Genomic DNA, 23914 nt, shown 5'->3' with positions numbered 1-23914 from the left:
TTCTTACCACCCTTCTCCCCAGTTCCTCCCTCCTGCCCTTCCAGTTGTATATACAGTGATTGGCACAAAGTATGTTCCTTATATGTAAAAATAGGCAGTTATTTAACCTCTCTGTCTCAATATCCTCATCTGTAAAATAGAACTAATAATAATCTACATCACAGCATTTTTGCACGGATTAAATTGGTTAGTCCAATACAGCAAGTGGCACAATATATGGCACTTAGTAATTATTCAATAAATAATTGATTGGCTGTTATTGTTGTCACTGTCATTACACATTTGTTGAATAAATTAATGAATGAATCTCACACGCGGGGCCCATACAGTATCTGTAGATAAAATTGTTGTGATTAACACCAAGAGGTATCTGTGTACCAATTCCAATCTCCAGAATGGAGTCTTGCCCCTCGGAAACAAACCGCTTGTCAGTAATTAAGCTATCAGTGATGCAATAACATGTGAAATGTGCTGTGGCCGTGTTTCTCAATCATGGTTCTGTTCCAATATCATCTCGGTATAATCACAGTCAATGTCATCTACTATTAATAGTATTCCTGCCTCTGCAGTTATTGATTCATTTAAACAATTCAGTTATTTGTTGTAACATTGATTTTTTCAATTATTTTTTTTCATTTATTCTACTTCTTATTGAGCATTTGTCTATCTATAAGGTATCCCAAATGTTGTGGGAGGCACTAGGATACGGAGACAAAAGACCAAATTTCTGTCTTTGAGGAACATTTAGTCCCATGAAGCTATCGTAATACAATATGACACAGACTTGATAGGAGAGGCTAATACAAACCATGGACATAGGGAAGGGTAGGAATATATAATATCATGGAATTATGCAAAAGATTAGGATTCTTAAAGGAGTGGCTGGAATTTTAAAGGATAAGTAAGAATAATTATGATTTTTAAAATAATATTTTCATTTTAGAATAGTTTTAACTTTATAGAATCATTGTGAATATTATATAGAGATTCCCTATACACCCCATACTCAGTTTCTCCTATTTTTATCATCTTACTTTAATATTGTTCAGCTGTCACAAATAATGAACTAATATTAATATATTACTATTGATTAAAGCCCATATTTAATTCAGATTTTCTTAGTTTTTACCTAGTTTCTTTTTTCTTTTCTAACATCACATCCAGGATACCACATTACATTTATTAGTAATGTCTTCTTGGGCTCCTCAAAACTGTCAGATTTTTCTTTTTTTGATTACCTTGACAGTTTTGAGGAGTGATAATCAGGTATTTTGTAGAATGTCCTTCCATTGGGATTCGTCTGATGTTTCCCCAATGATTAGACAGGCGTTACGTGTTCTGGGGAGGAAGTGCCATTCTCATCACATACTATTAATGTAAAGGGTGTGTACTATCAACGTGGCTTATCACTGTTTACGTTAAACTTTATAAACTGGTGGTAATGCTTTTTTAGTTTTCTCTGCTGTAAAGTTACTCTCTTCAACTATTCCATACTTTCTAGGATTAGTACAGAAAAACGCCATCTTAAAAACATCCCCTTTCATCTCAAATACTTCCCAAATTTCAGAAAGAAGGGATTATTTCTGATGCTGGAACGTGTAGAAATTTTCTTGCTATCAAATGGGGAGGTAAATCATGTACCTTTGGTTTAACCATTCAGATGATTTCATAGAAAAGGGTGCACTGCCTGAAAGAAGTGACATGGCTGTGGAGGTCCCTCTAATTACAATTTTCTTCACATACACAGAGCTCTGTTTTATAGGCTGCAGCTGCAGCAACCTTAGGAAGTGCCTCATAATCTCATCAGTGCAAAATCAGGCAGGGAGAGGGGTGAGTGCAGCCGTGCATGGTTTATGGAAGGACAGGGGAGGTAAGCAAAAACATTAACAATTGTTCATTCCCATTGTTCAAGGTGCTGAATATACATTATCTTATTTAATTTAACCCACATAATTACCATGTGAGTTAGGCATTTCTGGTTCTATTTTACAGCAGAGTAGTGAAAGTCTCAGATCATACCAGATGCTACGTGGCAGAACTGGAATTTAAGCCCAGGTGTTTGGGCTTCTAATCTCATGTTTACAGCACCAAAGGACATTTTAAGCAAAGATCCAACATTAATAATATATTCTATCATTTTTCCCACCACAGAAGTTTCAGAGCACGATCACTTGTAGGAAACATTTTAAGCTAAGCCATCATCTTTCCTGTAAGTGGAGAAATAACAGAGGTCTTATACTGAGAATGTGGACCAGAGCGGAATTTAGCGATTGACTATTGAAAAAATTCTGACTCTGACACTATTGGCTAGAGGAGCAAAACTAAGCCAAAGTACGGCCATCATGGTCCTCATTCAATTAGAATAATCTCCTTAAAGACCTTAATATAGTTTGGTATACATGATCTAGACGCAGAATTGTTAAGCAATATCAATTCTAGCTCCTGTCTAGTTTTTTTTTTTTTTTTTTTATTTCATCTTGTTATGGGGGATACAGAATTGCAGGTTACATACGTTGCTCCTGTACCGCCTTTCCCCCCAAGTCAGAGCTCCAGGCGTGTCTAATCCCCAGATAGTGCGCGTTGCACCCATCATGTAGGTGTATATCCCTCCCTTCCCCACCCCCTCTTCCCGAGTCAGCACCTTCAAGCATTACCAATCCCCAAACGGTGCGCAATGCACTCATTGTGTAGGCATACCCCCATCCCCTCCCCCACCCCCCACCTCAGTCTGATATCCAATTGGTGTCGTTCCCAGATGTGTATTTAGGTGATGATCAGGGAAACCAATTTTCTGGTGAGTACATGTGATGCTTGTTTTTCCATTCTTGGGATACTTCACTTAATATAATGGGTTCCAACTCTCTCCAGGAGAACCATAGAGATGTCGTATCTTCATCATTCCTTATAGCTGAGTAATATTCTATGGTATACATATACCACAGCTTACTAATCCAATCATGTATTGATGGGCATTTGGGTTGTTTCCACATCTTTGCTATTGTGAATTGTGCTGCTATAAACATTCGGGTACATGTGTCTTTGTTAAAGAATGACCTTTTTTCCTTTGGGTATATGCCCAGTAATGGGATTGCTGGGTCAAATGGCAGGTCTACTTGAATCTGTTTAAGATACCTCCATAATGCTTTCCACAGGGGTTGCACTAGTTTGCAGTCCCACCAGCAGTGTATTAGTGTTCCTGTCTCTCCACACCCACGCCAACATGTGTTGTTTTGGGTTTTTTTGATAAAGACCATTCTCATTGGAGTTAAGTGATATCTCATTGTGGTTTTGATTTGCATTTCTCTGATGATTAGGGATGTTGAGCATTTTTTCATATGTTTGTTAGCCATTCTTATATCTTCTTTCGAGAAGTTTCTATTCATGTCATTTGCCCACTTTTTGATAGGGTTGCTTGATTTTTTCTTGCTGATTTTCCTGAGTTCTAAATAGATTCTTGTTATCAGTCCTTTATCTGATGTGTAGTATGCAAAAATTTTTTTCCCATTCTGTAGGTGGTCTGTTTATTCTCTTGACTGTTTCTTTGGCTGTGCAGAAGCTTTTTAATTTAATCCTGTCTAGTTTTTGATGGATTATCAATCCATTACCCCTGTGAGCTCATTCATTACATATTATCCTTTGCGCAGTACCTATCACATGCCAAGCACTATTCTAGGGGCCCTCCCAATCCTTATCTCATTTAATTCTCAAATATCCTGCCATGTAATCACACTGAATCCCATTTGCAGAAAGAGAAACTAAGACTTAGTGAGGATGAGTGCTTTCCGATGGTAGCAGAAATAGGACTCAAATCCAGGATAATTTATTAGCCTGCCAAGCCTATTCCTTTTCCAATGCCCTGGGAGAGTCTCCATGAAGAAGCATGGATAATATATTTGTCCAGAATCATCTCATTTCACCATCTAAATTCCATATCATAGTTATCTTTGTATAATCTCATTAGTCTATAATAAATGAATTTGTTATTAGAACAATCTGATATTCAATATTTTGAAGCTAATGAGAAAAGGTCAGATTTAAATATCTATACTATAAAGGAACTAAAATAAATGAGATCCAGTGGATATTTGGAGTCCTGACAAAAAGAAAAAGCTCCCTAAAGTTCTTAGGAGTCCTCTGCTTCCCTCAATATTATGAACAGAAAGCAAAATGTTCAAGAAGAGGGGAAAAAGAAAATGTCACCAACAAGGTCACTCCATCCCCTGTACAGCCCTCTTTAAAAGCAGCCCACGGCCAAGGTTCCTGCTGTCAGTTCACTGGACTGGCAACATATTGGCTAACTGCTTCCTTAATCCTATCTTTCTGCTTCCTTGATTCTCAAGGAGGCTTCCAAAAGCTGGGGCTTCAGATACCAAAACTATTTGGGAGAGCTGGTGCTATATGCAAGGTTGTGACATTCTATTTATTTTAACCAAAAAAATGATTAACTGCAAAGCTCCCTACCATTTTAAGCAGCTTTCAAGCACAGGCAATTGGTCCTGAGAAGCTGTGGACAAACTCCTGGGCTCCCTTGAAAAAAATGGAGACAGAGATGCTAAAAGGGGAAAAATCACGTAGAGATGGCCAGTGAAGCTAAGGAATGCAAGTTTTAGAATTGGAAAGAATTGAACTTGAATTCTAGGCTGTACATCATTTGTGCATGTCTCTTAAATTGTCAGATCCTCAGTTGCTTTACCTGTCATGGGGATTATAAGGCCTTCGTCACAATGTTGCTCATTCTTTAAGTCATTTGCTCATTCCAAAATATTTTTTCCAGTGGATATTAGGAAACAGGCTGCATCTGGCATTTGAGATACAGCTGTGAATATATTGGACAAAGTCTCCATCTCATAGACTTGGAGGAGGAGCAGACAACAAACAAGAGAACAAATACAAAACATGAGAATTTGCGATAATGATGAATGTTCTTACGAAAATAAAACAGAGTTATGCAGTAGTGTCTGGGGGAGGGAGCGGTTTATACTGGGTTTGGCCTGGCATAGATGGGGTGTTATTGAGAAGACTACACCAAAGATATAAGGGAGGACGGGCTGTATGTTTCTTCAAGAAAGATGACACATAATAAACATTTTTCCCCAGCATATCACATGGTGCTTGGTTCGCAGCAAGCACGCATTATACATTTTAAAAAAATATGTGCCTAATCCCCAGTAGGTGCTCATTTCGTGCATCTTCTTTTTATACCTGTGAAAGCTGGTTTTCAGGGCCTAAAGGAGTCAATGTACACTGTGTAAGTTAACCATAATTTCAAGCATTTTCATATTAAAAAATCTTTATATTCACCAGTCACAAACTATTTAAATATGAATATGATCCACCATAAGGCAGGAGCTATACAAGATGTTAAAAAAATATATACAGTTGCTGTACTTACTAGTCTGGCTAGGGAGGTAAAATGTGCTCAAATGGTACTGCAATATAAGACAGTACATTATAAGGTCCCTAAGTGTGACAAATGTTTCCACTAAGTCAAGAGAAGACCAGGTTCACTTATGATGGGGCAACAGGAGGGTTCAAGAAGGTGGGTTTTGAATTAGTTCTTCAAATTTTTAAAAAGTAAAATGTAGGAGCAAAAGCTTTGCAGGAATTATTATTTTGTTATTTAAAATGACAATCCCAGAAATTTAATTCAGTACTACTCAAACATTAACCTGCATCCGAATGCCTAAAATACAGGTTGCTGGGCTTTACCCCCAGAGTTTCTGATTCCCTAACTCTGGGGTGCGGCCGGAGAATGTATATTTCTGGCAAATTTCCAACCAATTCTTACGCAACTTTCCAAATACTTTCCCCAAACACTGGTGCATGATATTACAGTAGAATAGTTATGTTATCACTGCACCTTCCTGATCTCTTGTGGGGCATGAATGAAGTATATGTAAGGAATGTGTATGTGTGTGTTCATTGTGTGGGTAGATGAATAAATATTGTGATATTGGAATAACAATGGAGAATGGTTCATACACCACCTGGGAAAAATGTCATCCCTTTCATTTCTCTCTGATTTCTGTCATATAGATGGTCCCATATACTCTTCTTCTGGTCTCTTCCTCCTAGTTTCCAGACAAATCCTACCTATTATAATGTTCAAGCAACAGAGCATTGCTGTTAAGTTGGGATTTAGAGCCACTGGGGTCCTTAGACACTCTCTAGTCTCAAGGTGATACAGAGTAGGTTGCATCTCTAGTCCCAGACATATCATGTTTAGATATATGTGTTCATCAGTTCTTTGATTGTATTTTACCTTAGGGTGGATACCTTAATAAATTTCAAAATAGTAATCTTAATATTAAAGTTGTCCATGAGATACAAAGTGTTTTTCTTTTACCTCAAAGATAGTCACTGAAACATTATACAAATAAAGACTCAGAACAGCCAGCCCTGCATGCCAGAGACACTGAGGAGGGCATGCTGAATGGACCTCCAACCGCACCATCACTACATTCAGGTATACGCAGCCTTCTTTGATTTCATATTCTTACGTCAGGATCTTCACAGCACAAATAATTACAATATTCTACCAAGCAGCCTATTTCAGCATTAAGTTAATTTTTAATTTAATTGTTTCAAATAATAAAATTCTATTTTCCAATTGAGGTAGACCTTATTAAACACAATATATCAGCAGGGCTATTTGTTCATATCATAGCACCTTTATAGCATAAAGATCTCAAGATCAAAATAACAGAAAATATTTGTATTCTATTTCAAAATATTATGGCCAACAATACTGGGAAAATGATATTTTCTACTTTGTTCAACTTATTAATGACATATTTTCCATAGCTATTTGTATAATTGGAAAATAACAAACCTAATAGCTTAGCTGATAAGCTTGAAATATGGATCAAGCCTTGTAAACTAATATTGTACCTTAAGACTCTGCTTGTAAGTTATCTTCTATACCTTGGCCCAGCCTTGCATCATAGTAGACGCCTTAAATAACCATAACCAGCTGTTCTACAGATGAATATTTCAAATGTCAAGTAATCAAATGAGTTCTACACCACTAACAAGCAAGCTTTTCACTAAGAAAGGTTCATTTCTTTCTTCTTGATGTCTTTCTTGAGCCAGAAATCTACACAATATTATCGGGAGAAACTGAAAACTGTAAACTAAGTATAGTGAGAATGAAGTCTAGAAAGGCTTGTTCAAGTTACAAAGGTCTTATTTTTCTTCTAAAGAGAAAACCTTCACTTGTGTCTCTAACTGCCAGGGAGAAATTTTAGTTCTATTCAAGAAATAATTACTGACTAGATTTGTACTGATGGCTGATCATGAATTGTACACTCAGTAGCTGAGATGGACACCAAGGTACCTGTGGAAGTTGTGAAGTGGCAACAAGAAACAACGTAGAAAGGAAAAATAGATCAGATGCTAAAGACTTCAATGAGGGTGAAAATATGACACTGAGGTTAATGCAGACATAAAGAACATAAGAGTCAATAAAATTATAAAGGAGCATGCAATAACAGAAACAAAACAATAATTTGATACATACACAATGAGTGCGATGTGCACCGTCTAGCGGATGGACACGCTTGAAGCTCTGATTCAGAGGAGGGGGGCAAGGGCAATATACGTAACCTAAACCTTTGTACCCCCATAATATGCTAAAATAAAAAAAATAATTTGGAAGTCATTTACACTTAAAAGATGCCTCATACTGACTTGAAAAGGTGTTCATGATATATTTTTGTCGCTTTTAAAATTACGTCACAAATGAAGGTGCGTAGGATTCAAATTTTGTTAAAGTATTCCTTAACAAAATATGGAGAGAGAGAAGGAAGGAGGAAAAGACATTGATTTTGAAAAATTATAGACAAAAGGTAGAAAATTACACACAAAACTGTCAACGGTAGTTACCTCCATGAGTAGAATTGGAGAGTCAGGATTTTACATAGGCACTTTACACGTCTGTGGCATCTGTATTTGGAACATTGAATATAGCATGGTATAATGGAAAGTCTTTGGAGTCAGAAACCCCTAAAATGAAATTTTGTCTCAAGCCTACTATACCCTTGTAAAATTACTTATTTTCTCTGTGCCTTAGTTTGCTTAGCTCCTATAGGAGGACAATAATAATATCTGCATTATAAGCCAATATGAAACTAAAATGAGATCACATACATGAAAATGCTAACATAGGATTGTGATTCAGTGTGTGGGATCTATTATTATTTCTCATATTCTAAGTCCCTGTTGGAAGGGAAAAAAAGAATATAGTAGACTAATAATTCTTTATTACCTGTGAATTGAATAAAATTTAAGAAAAAGAGAAATCTATAAGGTAACACTGAGGGTCATAAGGGAAAATTAGTTTTATGACTATTTAATTCTTTTTTTCTCACAGTATCTCATATGCTATCAAAGTCATACGTTTTAAGTAACACAGGTGACAAAGTGGAGGTGTTGAAGTAGAGAACCGTCAAGTGATTGTATATGGAACAAAAGAAAAAGAGCTTCATTGCGCCCATGCAGGAGGCAGGGATACGTTAGCCTAAGGCTCCACATTAGCCCCATTCCTCAGTCTCCCCCTTCTCTTTCACATTGGATGCCTGTTCACTAAGCCACACTTTGCAAGGTTTAATTGTTCCACACCACATCTAGTTACTTCACAACTATTTCAAATCCTGGAAGCAATTGGTACCTAAGTTACAGTGCCAAAAACATACTACTGAAATGAGAAAGGCCAAGAACAGATTGGTTTATTAGATAAAATTAGTTTATGACAAAGTTTCCAATTTTCATACTTCTACATCAATTAAGAAATCATAAACCCTGGGGTTGCACTACAGACCAAACTCTCATAAATTAGTCACCCTGGTCTTCTACAAAATAAGAAATGTGACAACTAGGTCCTAAAACAAAATTCTTCCACCATATTTAGCATTTTGTGTTCTTATCAGGATATATGCCATATTTGAATTCAACTTTGAATAAATGTAATTCAATATATATTTATTTGACATCCATGTACTCAAAAGTATGGCAACCTCCTATGGTTTGTGTGCTTGTCCTCTCTGAAACTCATGCTGAAATTTGTTTGCACCTGTGGCTATGCTAGCAGGTGGGACTTTGGGAGGTACCAGGGCCATGAGGGCAGAACCATGGGATTAATGCCATTATAAAAAGGCAAATTAGGCCCCCTTTCACCTCTTTTCCCTTGCACCTTCCATCATGTGAAGACGAAGCATTCCTCTCCTCTGGAGGATGCAGCATTCAAGACACCATCTTGGAAACAGAATCCTCAAATCTGCCAGTGCCTTGCTATCAAACTTCCCAACCACCAGGACTGTGACCAATAAATATCTATTTATAAATTACCCACTCTGTGATATTCTGTTACAGCAGCACAAAATAGACTAAGACAAACCCTTACTACAAGAAGCCTGCATTCTCATTAATTATAGCTAATATCTATGTAGCATCTTACCCCAAAAGAATATTTATTACCTGATTTTGGACAATTAAAAATCCATATTTGATCTACTATGATTTTTAGCTTATATCACAAATGAACAAAATGTTTGGTGACATTAAATAAACACAAAACATAACGTTTGCTTTTAAAAAGGAAAAATGTCTTTATATCTCTAATAGAGTTTTTACTTTTTTCTAATCAAAACATAATTGAATTTATATCACAAACCTAAGAAATTAATGAGGGAAGGAAAATTGCAAATTATCTTGTAGGGGCACCATTAAAAATACTTTTTGGATTATTCTGTCAGTATAGTATGTTTTCAGGAATAATTCAATGCAACAAGAAACAAACTGTGATAACTAGTAATGTATAACAAAGTCATATATATTAACCCAACCATACCTAGTGGGAAGGTTTATAGAAAACTTAATAATTAGTGCTTTGTTCTTCAGCTTCTGAAATAATTTGATATCTGGCAACACACATATCTAAAGCAAATGTTTCAAGAAATCTATAAAACAGTTTTCTAGTCTTCTATTACAAACACTGTAACATTAAAATTATGCATGTTAAAATTTAAGCATTGAGTACATTGAGTTTAAGTTTTTTTTAGTACCACAATGCTGTGTACTTGATTATTCTATACACATCCCTAATGAAATTTTGTAGAAGGCATTTATGGTGCATGGTGAGGATGATGCATGCAGAAACATCTTGTTTCCTAAATGCCTTATATTAAAAAGTCCCTGTCACTAGAAGTTCAATGCGCTATCCATTGCACCACAGAGCCACCTAAAGGCAATATTTGTAACCAAAGCGTTTGTACCCACATAATATTATGAAATAATAATAATAATAAAGAACAACACATCACATTGAAGGATTTAAGAAATTCTGATAGGAATTTCCTTTTCCAAAGATGTTAACTTCAAAACTCTTCAATCATTTATGTCATCTGAACCTTTTTAAAAATAGATTGGCATGAAAAAAAAAAAATAGATTGGCATGGAAATGAAAGCTATAAATAAGAAAGGAAACTATCCAAGGTTTTCCTTTTAAATTATACCTCTTATAATTGTTTCTAAAATTAATTATGATTAACAATTATGCTTGCTGAATGCACGATGCAAATACTTTTTCCTCTGCTGTATAGGCTACTAATAAAATCCTTATACTACTACCTTTAAAAAAAAGTCCCTGCATCTATTGTTCAAAATGTCCTACTGAATAGTCACAGTAGGGTGGTTAGCTGGGTAGTAGACACTAATGAATGCTTGCTTTCTGGAGAAATGGGAGAATGGGGTAGAAAGGCAACAAAGGAGACAACAAAAGTCATATGTTTTATATTACATGATAGTTTTTACTCCCATTATATATTGTTACTTATATTTTAGTATTATCATTCACCTTTGCTTTTTTTTCTTCTCTCTTAAAGAGAGACATTATCTTCTTTAAAAACTCTAAAATAGACACCAATAAGGTCACAGAAAGCAAAACATTTACTAAAAACTCTAACAACCAGAATTCCTTTTTTTTCCCCCCAAATAATACAATTACAATGACTGCAAGTATGGAACTTCTTACTGTTTTTGGTCAGCTGATCCTAATGACAAAAGGTGTATATTTGACTTTTTTCCTAATTCTTCTAGGTAATTCCTTTTTCAATAAAAGCATCTTCAGAATGATTGGCCTTCAGAAGAATGCCCAGATGATTTTTCTTGTACAATTTATTGTGTTTCTTTGTCCTTATCAGTGGCTACAGAGCTTTGTGGCAATCAACATCCATCCATCCCAAGGAAGCACTTCAAAAAGCATGACAGAAACGATCATAATCCCATATGGTTGACCTTTTCAGGGAGGCTTTTGATAAATTCGTTCTTTTATTTAATCTCTTTGTGCCTTCGTTTCCTCATCTGTTATATGATAATTATAATTGTACCTAACTTACAGCATTATTGTAAATACTAAACTAAATAGGACCACCGTGCCTGGAACATAGTAAGTAGTTAGTATTAGCTATGATAATAAAACAACAACAGCAATCATATTTAAAGAACATCTCTTTTAAAAATACATAAACTAAGGCCCTATGATGAGTTATGTGATGTTCCCATGTTAGTATAAAATTGATAATCTTAGATCCATATTATCTGATTTCAAATCCTATGCTCTTATGTCATCTTGTATTTCATTAAGACCACAGGAAATATACACAGAATTGCAAGTAAAAATATTATAATAATATGGAAAAACATTATAAAGTTTAGGGAAGAAAATAGAGAAGAACGATGCATGTGCATTCAATTGAGTAGTGCATGGTAAAAGTAGGACTGAACACAGTTTTAAAAATAAACAAAATGTGGTTATGAGAGAAAAAGTAATTCAATGAGATAATTCAAAACAATAATGAGTTACAAAAAATTATTTACATATAAAACCATACATATATATATATATATGGTGCAGGGTACAACTTATGAAGATAGATTAAAGTATGATTCACCCCAGAGATGAGGTCTAATAAAGGTTTAATAACAACCTCATTCTGGATATATGGACACTTCATATACTTAAAGCTTCAAAATTCTATTTTATAGAAAAAGAACTTTATTTTGATAGCAACTTGGAGTGGGTTAACCATGGGGAGGGAGAGATACAATTCTTTGCTTCTTAAGAAAGGTACAAATGGAGGACCCAAGAAATTACACTTGAAACAATGCCTAGGCCAAAAAATATGACAATAACTAAATTAGTATTAAGGGCTAACAATAAATGACTTCCTACTGTGTACTACACATCATAAATATTTTATATATTTTTAAAATGTTAATTTACTTTGCACAACAAATAGTTCATGTACGTCTACCATCATTCTCATTTTCAGCAGCAATCATTTTACAATTAATGAAGTTGAGATATATAGAGGTTAAATAATTTGCTCAAATTCCAGTCTATTTGACCTCAGAGTACATGTCCTTAAACCCAGTGATAAAAACAATAAACTAAAAAATAATAAATAAATACATAAATATCTCAGTTATAGTAAACATATAGTTGTTGTGAGAAGGAATGTCCTTAAAATAAAACTGTCTGAATATTAAGCACACTTTCCAATCAGTGTCCTGACACCAGGAGCTCCACTCTGTGCAAGCACTTCTCCTCACCAGCTCTGTGACCTTAAACAAGTTGCTTAAATTTCCCACACCTGAAGTTTTCTTTTTTAAAAATGAGGAGATTGAAAACAGAATGCGAAATGACAGAAACTAATATTTTTTTGAACACTATTGTGTGCCAGGTATTGTACCAAATTAATGATCACACCTGTCTATGAGCAAAAAATATAGATGATCAGATCTTTCCTGAAATGTGGTAATTGAGGCTTAGAGAATTTGCCTCATGTCCACAGCAAATGGTGATGGACCTGAGATTTGAACCCAGATCTATCCGAAGTTAATGTCTGAGATCTTTCTTGACAACTCTTCAGTGCTCCTACTATTAGAACTTTCAATTCTCTTCCAGGTCTGACATTCTATCAATATTGGTAATTAATGATGTGACATGAATATGATGTGAAAAAGTTCAATTTCTTCCCCCAACCACTCCTGCCAATCAAAATCTCACTGTTTTTATTGTGATGGAGACATGATTAATGAAGTCTTTGATTAGCACCTGATTTCTACAATATTGTACTCAATATTTTGTGAGAAAAGTTAAAAGCCTAGTCTAAGCATGTAGATCTTGGCACATAGGGAGTTTCATTTAATAATTAATATATTGAGCAGCTTTAGATTTACAAAGTGCATTAACTGATTATTCAACTGACCATCATAACAAAACATTAGTACAGAAAGTGCAGGTACAGCCATCTGTCATCTTGAAAATGAGGATCTATGTGTTCAGAAAGGTTAAGTGAGCTGCCCAAGGTCAACCCAAAGTGGAAAATAAAATATGTTCTCTAGAGCAATTCCAAGATTAATACTTTTTCCACTGACCTCAAAACCAAATTCTTTGATTTTCTAAAAGGATCAGGAATAAAGTTTCCATATGTAAGTTCAATCACTTCAGCATGACTTTCTGCCTCTTCTCAGGTATGTTTAAAATTTATTTCAGTTGCTTATGATTAGAAATTGTGTATAATTTACAAAACTCTACTCGTGGCCACTTTAGTATTTCATATATAAAAACTTGAGATTTTAATCTCGTTTCTTTCTGTTTCTAAATGATATTCTTTCTTCCTAGTAACAGCAGAAGTGTTATACTCTCTGCAGCCTCTTCAAACCTTCTAATTGTATGCAATAATTTGCCATCTACTGACAGAGTGAAAGTAGAAACTTAAACACGTAGCAGGCTTTGAGGCTAGGAGGAAAAATTCCAGCCAAACAAACCCAAATTACTATTCTTTGAAATCACAAAATAATGCAGCCTCCTTCCAAGAAGGTGAATTGCAAATAAGTGAAACCAATCAGTACCACTATCGATTCTACTGATTACACAAAAGAACTAAAAAAATTAGAGTTTAAGACTCATAAAAGACCTAGGAAGAGGGAGAAGGTTCAGAAATCCAAAAAAGAGGCAGATATCTTGAGATTATGAATAAATTCATTTGAAGAATGTTAAGTTTGTACAAGGAAAAATGCAGTATGATTAAAGGAGAAACAAAGTGTTTGTTTATGTTTTCCAGATTTCCACGTAGATAATTAGATAATTATCAGAAGTTGAATATTCCTAAAATAAGTTATCTCAATTTTGTTAAACAAGAAGTATCTTAATTTCTTATGATTATGCATCTTACAGTTTATTATTTAAAGTTGTCTGCAATATCTGTTAGTGAGGAATATTTAAAATCTCACTCTTTTATTTAAAAAACTGATGGTGTCTCACTTGGACTTTCTTTCTCAAATGGAACAGTACTTATCATCTTCATACTAGATCAGGACTATTCAATAGTATCAACAAAAAGGAATAACTGGGACACCTAGAGTGCTCTATATGACTCCATTCAATCCCAGAATATAAGTCACTAGGAAGTATAAAATAACATAATATTAAACAAAATGACGATACATTGATTGTTTTTTCTTACTTTAACCAAAGATATCCACAAGTATTCTATTCATCCCTTGCCATATAGGTATTTCTTTATGAGTTTCTGCTTACACATAACAATACTCTTTCCATGAGTGCAAATTTTATGCTCATATGGGGCTGTGGCTTGCTATACATTTGAGAAAAGTCACGTGTTGGCAAGTGTGCTTCCATCTCACTTTTTTCTTCGTGTCTACCACAGACCTGAGCACATATTATATAACCAAGAAGTATTTGCAAATTAATGAATAATTTATTTGTTGTAGTATCATGGATCTCGAGCTCTATTTGATATGCTTTCATATGCTATATACTTGCATTGAAATATATTCTATTTCATCAAAAATATGTTCTGTAAATTTTTTCCCAAATCATCAAAAGTGTTGCTTTTGATGTCAGTTTTCAATTATTTTCACCACATCAAAAATTTGGCAAATTAAAGTACCATCAAACCCTCAAACACACTTTTTTTTTTTGCATTTTCTTAGGTATGAGAGAATTTACTGTTATCAATTATATATAAATACAAAGCCCTACAATTAATATGTCCACCTTGATTTTTCAGCATATATTTTTAAATAATGATTTTTAACATGGAAATGTAATGGAAATTTATGGTTGTTTACATACTTGTGTTTCCTCTGAGCAAAAAATTAAAACAAGTTATGCTCAATCATCCCAATAATTATAAGGGATGAATTTACTAATTTGGGAATTGAAAACAATCAAGTTAAATTTAATTACAAATAATATAACCATATGGCTTGTTTAATTTTTTTCAGTGTCTTGATATATTTATTGGTTTTTCTCAAATTATTTCCACAAAAATACATTAATTATCAACTTCATTCATAGTTTTTTTTCAAATTCCATGAAACTGAAATTAAACTGACATGACACTTCAGTATGTCTTACATAACTTTTATATTTTTCCAGATTTTCTAAAGGATAAAAAGCCATCACATAGAAATTGAATAATACATTTTTCCTTAAAAAATAAATGGCTCTCTGCTCCCATTAGAGAAAGTCAAGGCTTAAAATCCTAACCCAAATCTGGTGAAACTCAGATACATGACATTTTAAAATAAGTTATATAACCAAAGAAATATGAAGGAGGTCTGTGAAGAAATTCTCAAAGATACAAATAGTTCTCTTTTTAGAATTCTTGAGAAGAGGAATGCAGAAATTCTCTTTTTATCTTATTTATATTCCATCTACTTTTCACTGTAGCTATGAGTGGGACTGACTTTCAGATAATATTAACAATATACAAATAATGGCACCAAAATCTGTACCTTGATATCACTTCATAGATTACAAAGAACTTCTATAATTTCTGAAAACACAGTAAACACTTGATAGTTACTATTATTGCCATTGGTATTATTTGAACTATAACAATCTGCAAAACGGCATCCATTTAGTTTTCAAACTAATATAGCAATTAAATACTATTTATCTCTTTCATTTACTAGGGTCCATCTTATTTCCTTTTGGTTTTATACTCAGGTATATGGCATGCCTCAACGTGTTACAACTTAGCTTCTATTAACAAAGCTTCCAGACTATTAAAGGTCCATGAGCATGATCATTTTTAAATTTACAAAAAAGTTAGTATATGTTACCCACATTTATTTTCTTTTCACTACCAAATTGGCTTGTGCTTATTGTAAAAGTAAAAAGAATTCAGTAAGCAAATCACTAACTTTCCATTCTCAATCCACTTTAGTTCCATACCCACATCCCTCCATACACACTCATATCAAGCAGTCTGGCTTTGGAAATTTCCAGGCCTTACTCATCTTACTACACCATAATATCTCTCCACATACATCAGCAATTGGAGGAGGAAGGTAGGGGGTTTAGTCATAATTGTGCCAAAGCACTAAGCACCCTCTCTTTTATTGTGTGACTGCAAACCTAACTTCCAAAAGGAAAATCAGTATGAATCTAAAACTCACTACATATATTGGTCACTTTCCTGACCAATTCTCCACCCTATTTGGTAGTCAGTTTTAACTAGGCAAACTGAAATTGAAATATCATTTATGGGTTTTTTCTTCATAGCCAACATAAAGCAAGGCAAGTTCTTGGCAGGCAATTTAGACGATAATTAGTGAATATTTCCTATACATCAAGCTTGATACTTAGTGCTTTATGTTTAGTTTTCACAACAGTCTTATGGGGCAGGTATTATTATCTCAATTTGACAATGAAGAAATTAAATTAGGTGACTCATTCAAAGTCCCTCATCTAGCAAATATGTTAATCAGGATTTGCACTCAAACCTAACTGTATTCATGCTACTGCTTAAAAGAGAATTATTCCAAAGGTTCAAGGAACTTAAATTCTAGAGATAGCTTCACAATTAATTTTGTAAATTTAAGGTTACGACTTCACTGTAGGTCACCCATTTCATGGAACTACTGTTACTTCCAAAAATACTCTCATACATTACTTTACCATATTTTACCAATGGTATTTGTCCTGAGCTTCACATTCTCAAAAGACCTAAAATTTAGACTTAACTATCAAATGAAATTATTCATATAATCATTGGGGCACACAGGGAAAATGGAAAGAAGATTGCCACTTTATATCTTTAAACTTGGGACCTACTACACACGACACCACATGTATTAAATAGTACAATATGATTTGTTTAACCAAGGAATCATCTTGTGAATAGTACAAATGCATTGCATTGCATTTTCTGTGATTGTGTATGTGTGTGTATGCATATGAGGGGGTAGAAATGTTGATTTCTTAAATGTAAATAATAAATATCAAAATAGTAATTAATAATTTAGGCATTTTTAGTGAACTATATTGGGATATTAAAAAAATAAGATGCTCCCAGGCTTGTTGTGATCTCTGACAAAAATTAGGACTGGAAAATTTCCTCCAACCTCATTGTCTAGTGTCCATTCCATTGTCCCATCCTGATGCTTATGCTGTTTACCAAAAACATACTGATTATTGACATTTTGCTCAAAGTCTCTATCATTCTCTACTATGGGTGCCTTGGAACTTGTGCTTGTTTTTAATACCTATCCTTCCAGAAAATATAAATCAGCTGACATTGTCATAGAAGAATAAACCATTATGTGTGGATTACATATCTCTAGCAAAGCATTTATTAATAATGTTAGAGAGAAAGATAGGGTAAGTCACATTTAAACTTTTTAATTTTTTTGGCTACAAGACATACTGAGAAATATATTTTAAATGATAATACACCGGCTATATATGGCTATATGTAACTAAAATAAAAATTTACAAAACAATATTTACCCTTACTATCATGTAATATACTGATATTTATATTCTACTCTATTCCCCTTTATTCTACTCTATATTAACTATTGGTTTTTGACCCACTAAATTGGTTTTACAAACAACTTACGTGCTATGATGCACTTTGTTAGAAAAACACTGACTGGACAATTTCTTTCTTTTGAATTTGATTGTGTATACTATGAAAATCAATGTGTAAAATGCATCATTGGGCTACAATCTCTCCTTTAAAAGTCCCCTAAAATGAATATATTTGACCATTACACCTCTTGCCAAAACATCTCCTCAATTCAACATTTGAATGTTTGGTAAATCTTTCTGGAGTATTTGCAAATGTGCCAAAATGAGATTTCATAAATCCCAGTACTGATGAATTCCAAAGAATTGTCTTTCATACATAAGGCTACATCATTTAACAATATGTCCTCCTGCTCTTAAAAAATCCGTACCATATTGCTCCCTGCTATTATTGGCATCTGAAGGACAGAGTGTGGAGTCTGCAATGGAGATTGAAATAGAAACTACCAGGCACAGTCTGTACTTATCATCAGACTCATGGAGAGGTCTTCGGTGAGGTCAACTTGCTGCCACAGACCTCCTCCTTAATTTGTTTTCTTTTTACTGTAATTAATTCATTTCATGGGAACAAGGAAAGGTGCTACTTTCAGGCGAATTTTTAGATGAACCATTTCATTCATGTCCCTGCTACTTTTTCAGACAGTCATTAAAACTTTCCGCAGATTGTTTAGAAAGATTGGTGCCATTGAGATAAAGGGGCAAAGAATAAAGCAATACAATGATGAGGTAATAAAATGGTAAAAAGAAAAAAAAAAGACTCGAGTAATAATCTCTAACAGTGATATGGAAACAAAGATGGACACGAATCTTGAGTTCAGCCAACTCTGCAACTAATTATGTGATAAGTTCAAGTTACTTGACCTTTCCATCTTTATTTTTTCAACTGTAAAATAAAGAAGTTAGACTGAATACTCTGCTTGCCTAAGACCCTTCCAGTGTTAACACTCTGCAAAGCTAACAGTAGTTTATGTGTCTGAATTATTACCATGATCTTCCCCAAATCTGTCTCAATTCTTAAAACTATTCAACCCCTGAAGAAACAAAATGAAATCACTTTAAAAAGTATTCAGTAGGTTCCGTAGAGACATTTCTTATCTTTCCAAGCAAAATTGTTGTCTTGATATAAACACAATTAGTAGGAATAGTGAAATGGGAAAAGCGTGCTTCTACTTTTTAGAAGTCAACAAGCACACAAACTATAAATCACACTGAAGCTCTTTCAACCAAAGCTGGATTTTTTCCACAGTTTTAAGCAAATAATTGATAGAAAACCATATCATGACCTAAAACTGGTACAGAATTGCAATCTGTAGGTTAACTGGGTGACAATATTTTTAATGATGTATGTTATTAGTACAACTTACTGGTACATTTTTGCCCCAAAGCATCACTGACATGTTTTTCTGCTAGAATAAATTAACATTCCTATATCATTAGACAGAAATAAATTCAAGAACCAATGCAAACAAAAAAGGGAGTAGGGTGTGAACAGCTTTTTGCAATTAATCAAGGGAGGCATTGTGACATCTCATTTTTATAAAGAAGCAAAATTATGAAAATTACAAATGCCTGCTATTTGGCCACATGCTATATATTCATAAATAGTGAGCTAGGTACTATTTTAAACCAAATTAATCTATTCAGCACATAAGCTTTGAGCACCTATCATGTGCTAGGCACTCTGACAGGCCCTGGGGATATATCATAGAGTTTGAACTATAGTCAGGAAAAATAGTGAAGTGTGAAATCCTGTAAGTCACCCAAAAAGTACAACATATGTTATTTTGTCTATAAAACTAAGTTCAGTATTTTCTCAATGAAATTGAGCTAGATCAAGGGGAAAATATGTAATAATGAAATATATGCAAGTGTCTGATTTTTTAAGACATTCAAGCTTTAAGGGAACTATCACATCTCTAGCCACAGGAGCATGGGTGAAGCAGTTTAAATTTTCCTTCTTGTCCTTTATTCTGTTTTATTTCTTATTTAAACCTCAAAAATATAACTGCATAATAATAAATTTATTTTGTTTTGATTTTTAAGTTTAAACAGCGCAGTAGTATCCCATTTTGGAGGAGGGGGTTAGAGACTGAAGTCAGAAGGACAAATATGCTTATACTGGACTCCATCCTGGAGGCATTTATTATTGCTCACAATAATGGTCAGCTGGGTAATGTTGATGGTTTCAGCTGAGCTTGATTACATGATTGCAATTAGCTGTGGGTCAGAAAGACCATTGTGTTGATCTTCATGGTTGAGGACAACAGGTCTAAGATGAACTCATCTGGAAAACCTGGGTGTTTTCGTCCTTTATATGGTAAAGATAGGGTTCCAAGACAGCAATAGGAAGGAAGTTCTCACTTCAACCAAGTTCTATGGGCCAAAGCAGTCAAAAGGCCAGTGCTGCATGAGAGTGAAAGGGAATTACCGAGCTATACAGCAAATGATGTGAATACAGGGGGACCATTAGTGGAAGTCATCAGTGTGATCCATCTGCCACACCCCTAAACAGACAAGCGGCATCAATCCTCTGCCATAATGGGCATACGTACAAAGGTTTGCAAAAGTACTCAGGCAAAGGACACCTAAATTTTCTTACAGCACAGAGAGTTCTCACTGGACTGATTCCTTCAAAAGGAGTGAAATTTTTCTTCTGAGTCATTGCATGTTCCTTTCCATTACCCAGCTGAAGAGCTAGTTTGGTCAGCTCTTTAAAAAATGCATTCTTTTTTTTTTTTTCTTCTTTTGTTTTATACTATGAATCTCTTTGCCTAGAAGTTCTAAGCATAATTTGTGTGTAATACAACAAGCCACAGTAAACATTCAGTCATGTAGCCTACAAAAAACCATAAATCACAGGAAATTGCAAGTATGAGAGGTTAACATTGAGGTTGAAACCCAGGTCTCCTATTCTCTCCTATGAAATTCTGTGATGGTACACACTTTCTTGAAGAAACAACTGGTGGTAAGTGTGACACAGGATTATCAGATTTACGTATAAAATACATGGGCAATTTGGCAGATAAAGTGTTTTTGAAAGTGGGACTACATCTTTTCATAGATCTCTATGACTCATGTGAAAGCACGTGGGTATTTCCATACTCTTCAAGAAGACAAATATAAACTGAGCAAAGGAGAATAATTATAAGGACAGGAGAATAAGTTATAACATACTGGGACTAATTTATCTAGGGCTAGAGAGAATTACCCCAACCCAGCCAGAGAAAGAGGCTGAAGTAAGAACTGACATCATCATTTCATGCAAGATTTCACAGAGACTTCCTGAAAAGCCAAGCAACAGAAAAGCAGGCACAGCCTTGGAGAGTTTCCAGGGTACTTAACATATCTGTGTTTTGTGTGACTAAAGCACTTTTCTGATCCTGGTGGTGAGTTTTACCTTGTGAAAAGTCCTGCCATGCCACTCCTATACTGATAAACTGTAAAGCTTAACACCATATAACCTCATTATCCACATTCTTGTTTGGGATCAAAGCAAGATAAATACTTCTTGACATAACCACATAAAACAGTAAGGCAAGGGGTATTTCCTTCAATCTTCGAATGGTCAATTTTAAGGTTTGTTCTCTCCTAAATCTTGGTGTTATCACACAAATATTTTGCCTGAATTTGTCAATCCAATTTTTATTGTCTTATTTTTTTTGCCCATAAACACAATGTTTTCTTGTTATTGTTATATTTCAGTAGGTAATTTATGCATTTAATAGACAACTTCAAGTGTATGTATGTAAAAGTTATGCTTGAAAAGTATTCTACCTTATTCCCTGACTAGTTAGATTTCCTCCCAGAAGGAACAACTGTTAGCAGTTTTCTTCTTCTCTGAGAACAATTCTATTAATATCTAGTCAAATGGTTTATATAAAAACCACTTTTAGACAAATAAATATCATATACAGAACTGCACCTTGATTTTCCAACTTAAAATGATCTTGGAGATCATTATTATTATCTCATTATCTATAGAGTGCCTCATTCATTTTAATAGCTACATAATAATGCATTGTGTGAATGCATCATAATTTACTTCACTAGATTGCTAGATTACCATTGGTGTACATTTAGATTAAAATAACACTTTAGACTAGTAAAAGCCAGCAGTCATGACTATGAGTTTCCCTTATTGAACAATGTTTAATTAATATCCCATCACCAGTAATGACTAAGCTGTACTCTTCTGAAGCTAGAAGGAAGTTCCTATTAAACTTATGACTTATTTGAGACAAACCAAAACATACCTTTATACTTGGCATTTTTCAAACATATTTTTTATTTCTCATATCCTCATATTTCTTCATGCCCTTCCCTAAAATCTATCCCTTAATTTTCACCAATTGTCAGAATTCTACTTATTTAAATTCAACTGTCAAATGCCATTTCCTTTTCTAAGATTTCCACTATGACCCCCTTACCCCAGAGCAGGAGGTGATTTTTTTCCTCCACTAATTTACTTTAGAGACATATTTGTAACTTTGTGTCATCTTGACTTATTGTTATATAAGTATTCACACGTGCCTCATTTCCTTTGCCAGATTGCAAGCCCATTGAAGGTTATGATATATAAAACATACAGCTGTCCTTCACAGGATTGTCAGAGGGTCATTCATACATTTGTGCTTAATATGTATTGCATAAGTATATCCTCAGGTTGTGCTTCTTATGGATTCTGCTAAATTATAACAGTACACTAAACTAGAATTCAGTAGCTGTGGTTCCTACTCCTGGCTCTAAAATTATTATTAGGTAAATAGTAAATGAATTATTTAAATTCTTAAAGCCTTTGTATTTTTAGATAGGAATAAAATATGCAGACTCTCTATATCATTGGTTTGTTGTGAGAATCAAATGCAATTGTGGTTTTAAAAGAAAAATCTCAGAACTAGAAAAAATTCAAAGGAAGAAAATGCAAAAGTCTCCTAATCCAAACATCTATCCATTGCTCAAAATCTCTCTATATTAACATCCTTCTAAATAAACTATCAACTAATACATGGAAATGTCTAGATATAGAGAAGTCTCAATCCATATAGAATCCAGTATTGTTTTGCAGCTCTGAATGTTATTAATGAGCAGCCATATAGTATGATTCATGATATTATATCCCTTAATAATGAAAATTTTCCTATATCTGATTGGTGATTGGCTCTCAATCTTTCAAGTGGGGTGAAGTAACTTAACCCCTCACTGTACAGGATTGGGTTGTTTGGACCACACTGATATGTTATTGGAGAATTTTAAAAATCTCAATAAATATAATAATTCAATGATTTATAAAAAGTGTTTTATATCTTCTTTTGTATTCTATAGTGCTTAATATATGCATTTTGATGTCCTAGAAAGAGTGTTGCATAACAAATGAGTCTCACCATTTGGGTCACTTAACCTCTCTAGGACAAACCAAGCCTATCCCACAGAGTCCTGGTCAAGAACTAACAAATAATGTATACAAAAGCATATTTAAAACACCACAAACAACAAAGCACTAATTATTATTTTAACAGTTACAAAACATCAGTCAGATTTTTCCTTCTTCACTATTCTTTGAGCATAAAGAAGCAGTAAATTTCAAAGCAAACCTATTCTGAATTGTTAAAAATTATATATCCCAAATATGTTCTATGTAAGGATAAAATTAATATATTTTTATTTCCATTTCAAATTTGACTATTCACTCCATTGAAAAATAGTTGTAAGACTAAACTATTTGCTAATTCTCTATAGCAGCATATCTGGGCTTGAACTGGCTACCTTTAATCCTATGTGCATTTATGTGCACCTTTCTTTATTGAAAACAGTAGGCAGTTGGAGAAACCTTAAAATGTTAAAAATGTGAGGTGTTCAATGAAGAGCTAGAAACTTAAAAACTTCTAGTAACAAATATCAAAAACCATCATTGTAGCAGAATTACCATTACTATACTTCTGCTATAGCAGAAGTATAGTACAGTACCAGTACAGTGGAATTAAATAATGTAATAAATAATTTTTAAACATT

The 23914-nt window shown here is 34.1% G+C and overlaps 1 protein-coding gene across 8 annotated transcripts in view; it reads right to left on the bottom strand.

Annotated features, from left to right (window-relative positions):
- GRM5 (glutamate metabotropic receptor 5) overlaps positions 1-23914 on the bottom strand; it is a 480882-nt gene that overhangs the window by 439313 nt on the left and 17655 nt on the right. The window lies entirely within an intron of this gene.

The sequence above is a fragment of the Eulemur rufifrons genome, chromosome 6 (genome assembly GCF_041146395.1).
Source record: "Eulemur rufifrons isolate Redbay chromosome 6, OSU_ERuf_1, whole genome shotgun sequence".
In the NCBI taxonomy this organism is placed as follows: Eukaryota; Metazoa; Chordata; class Mammalia; order Primates; family Lemuridae; genus Eulemur; species Eulemur rufifrons.
The sequence above is the reverse complement of the archived record's forward strand: the minus strand, read 5'-3'. Positions and strand labels throughout refer to the sequence as shown.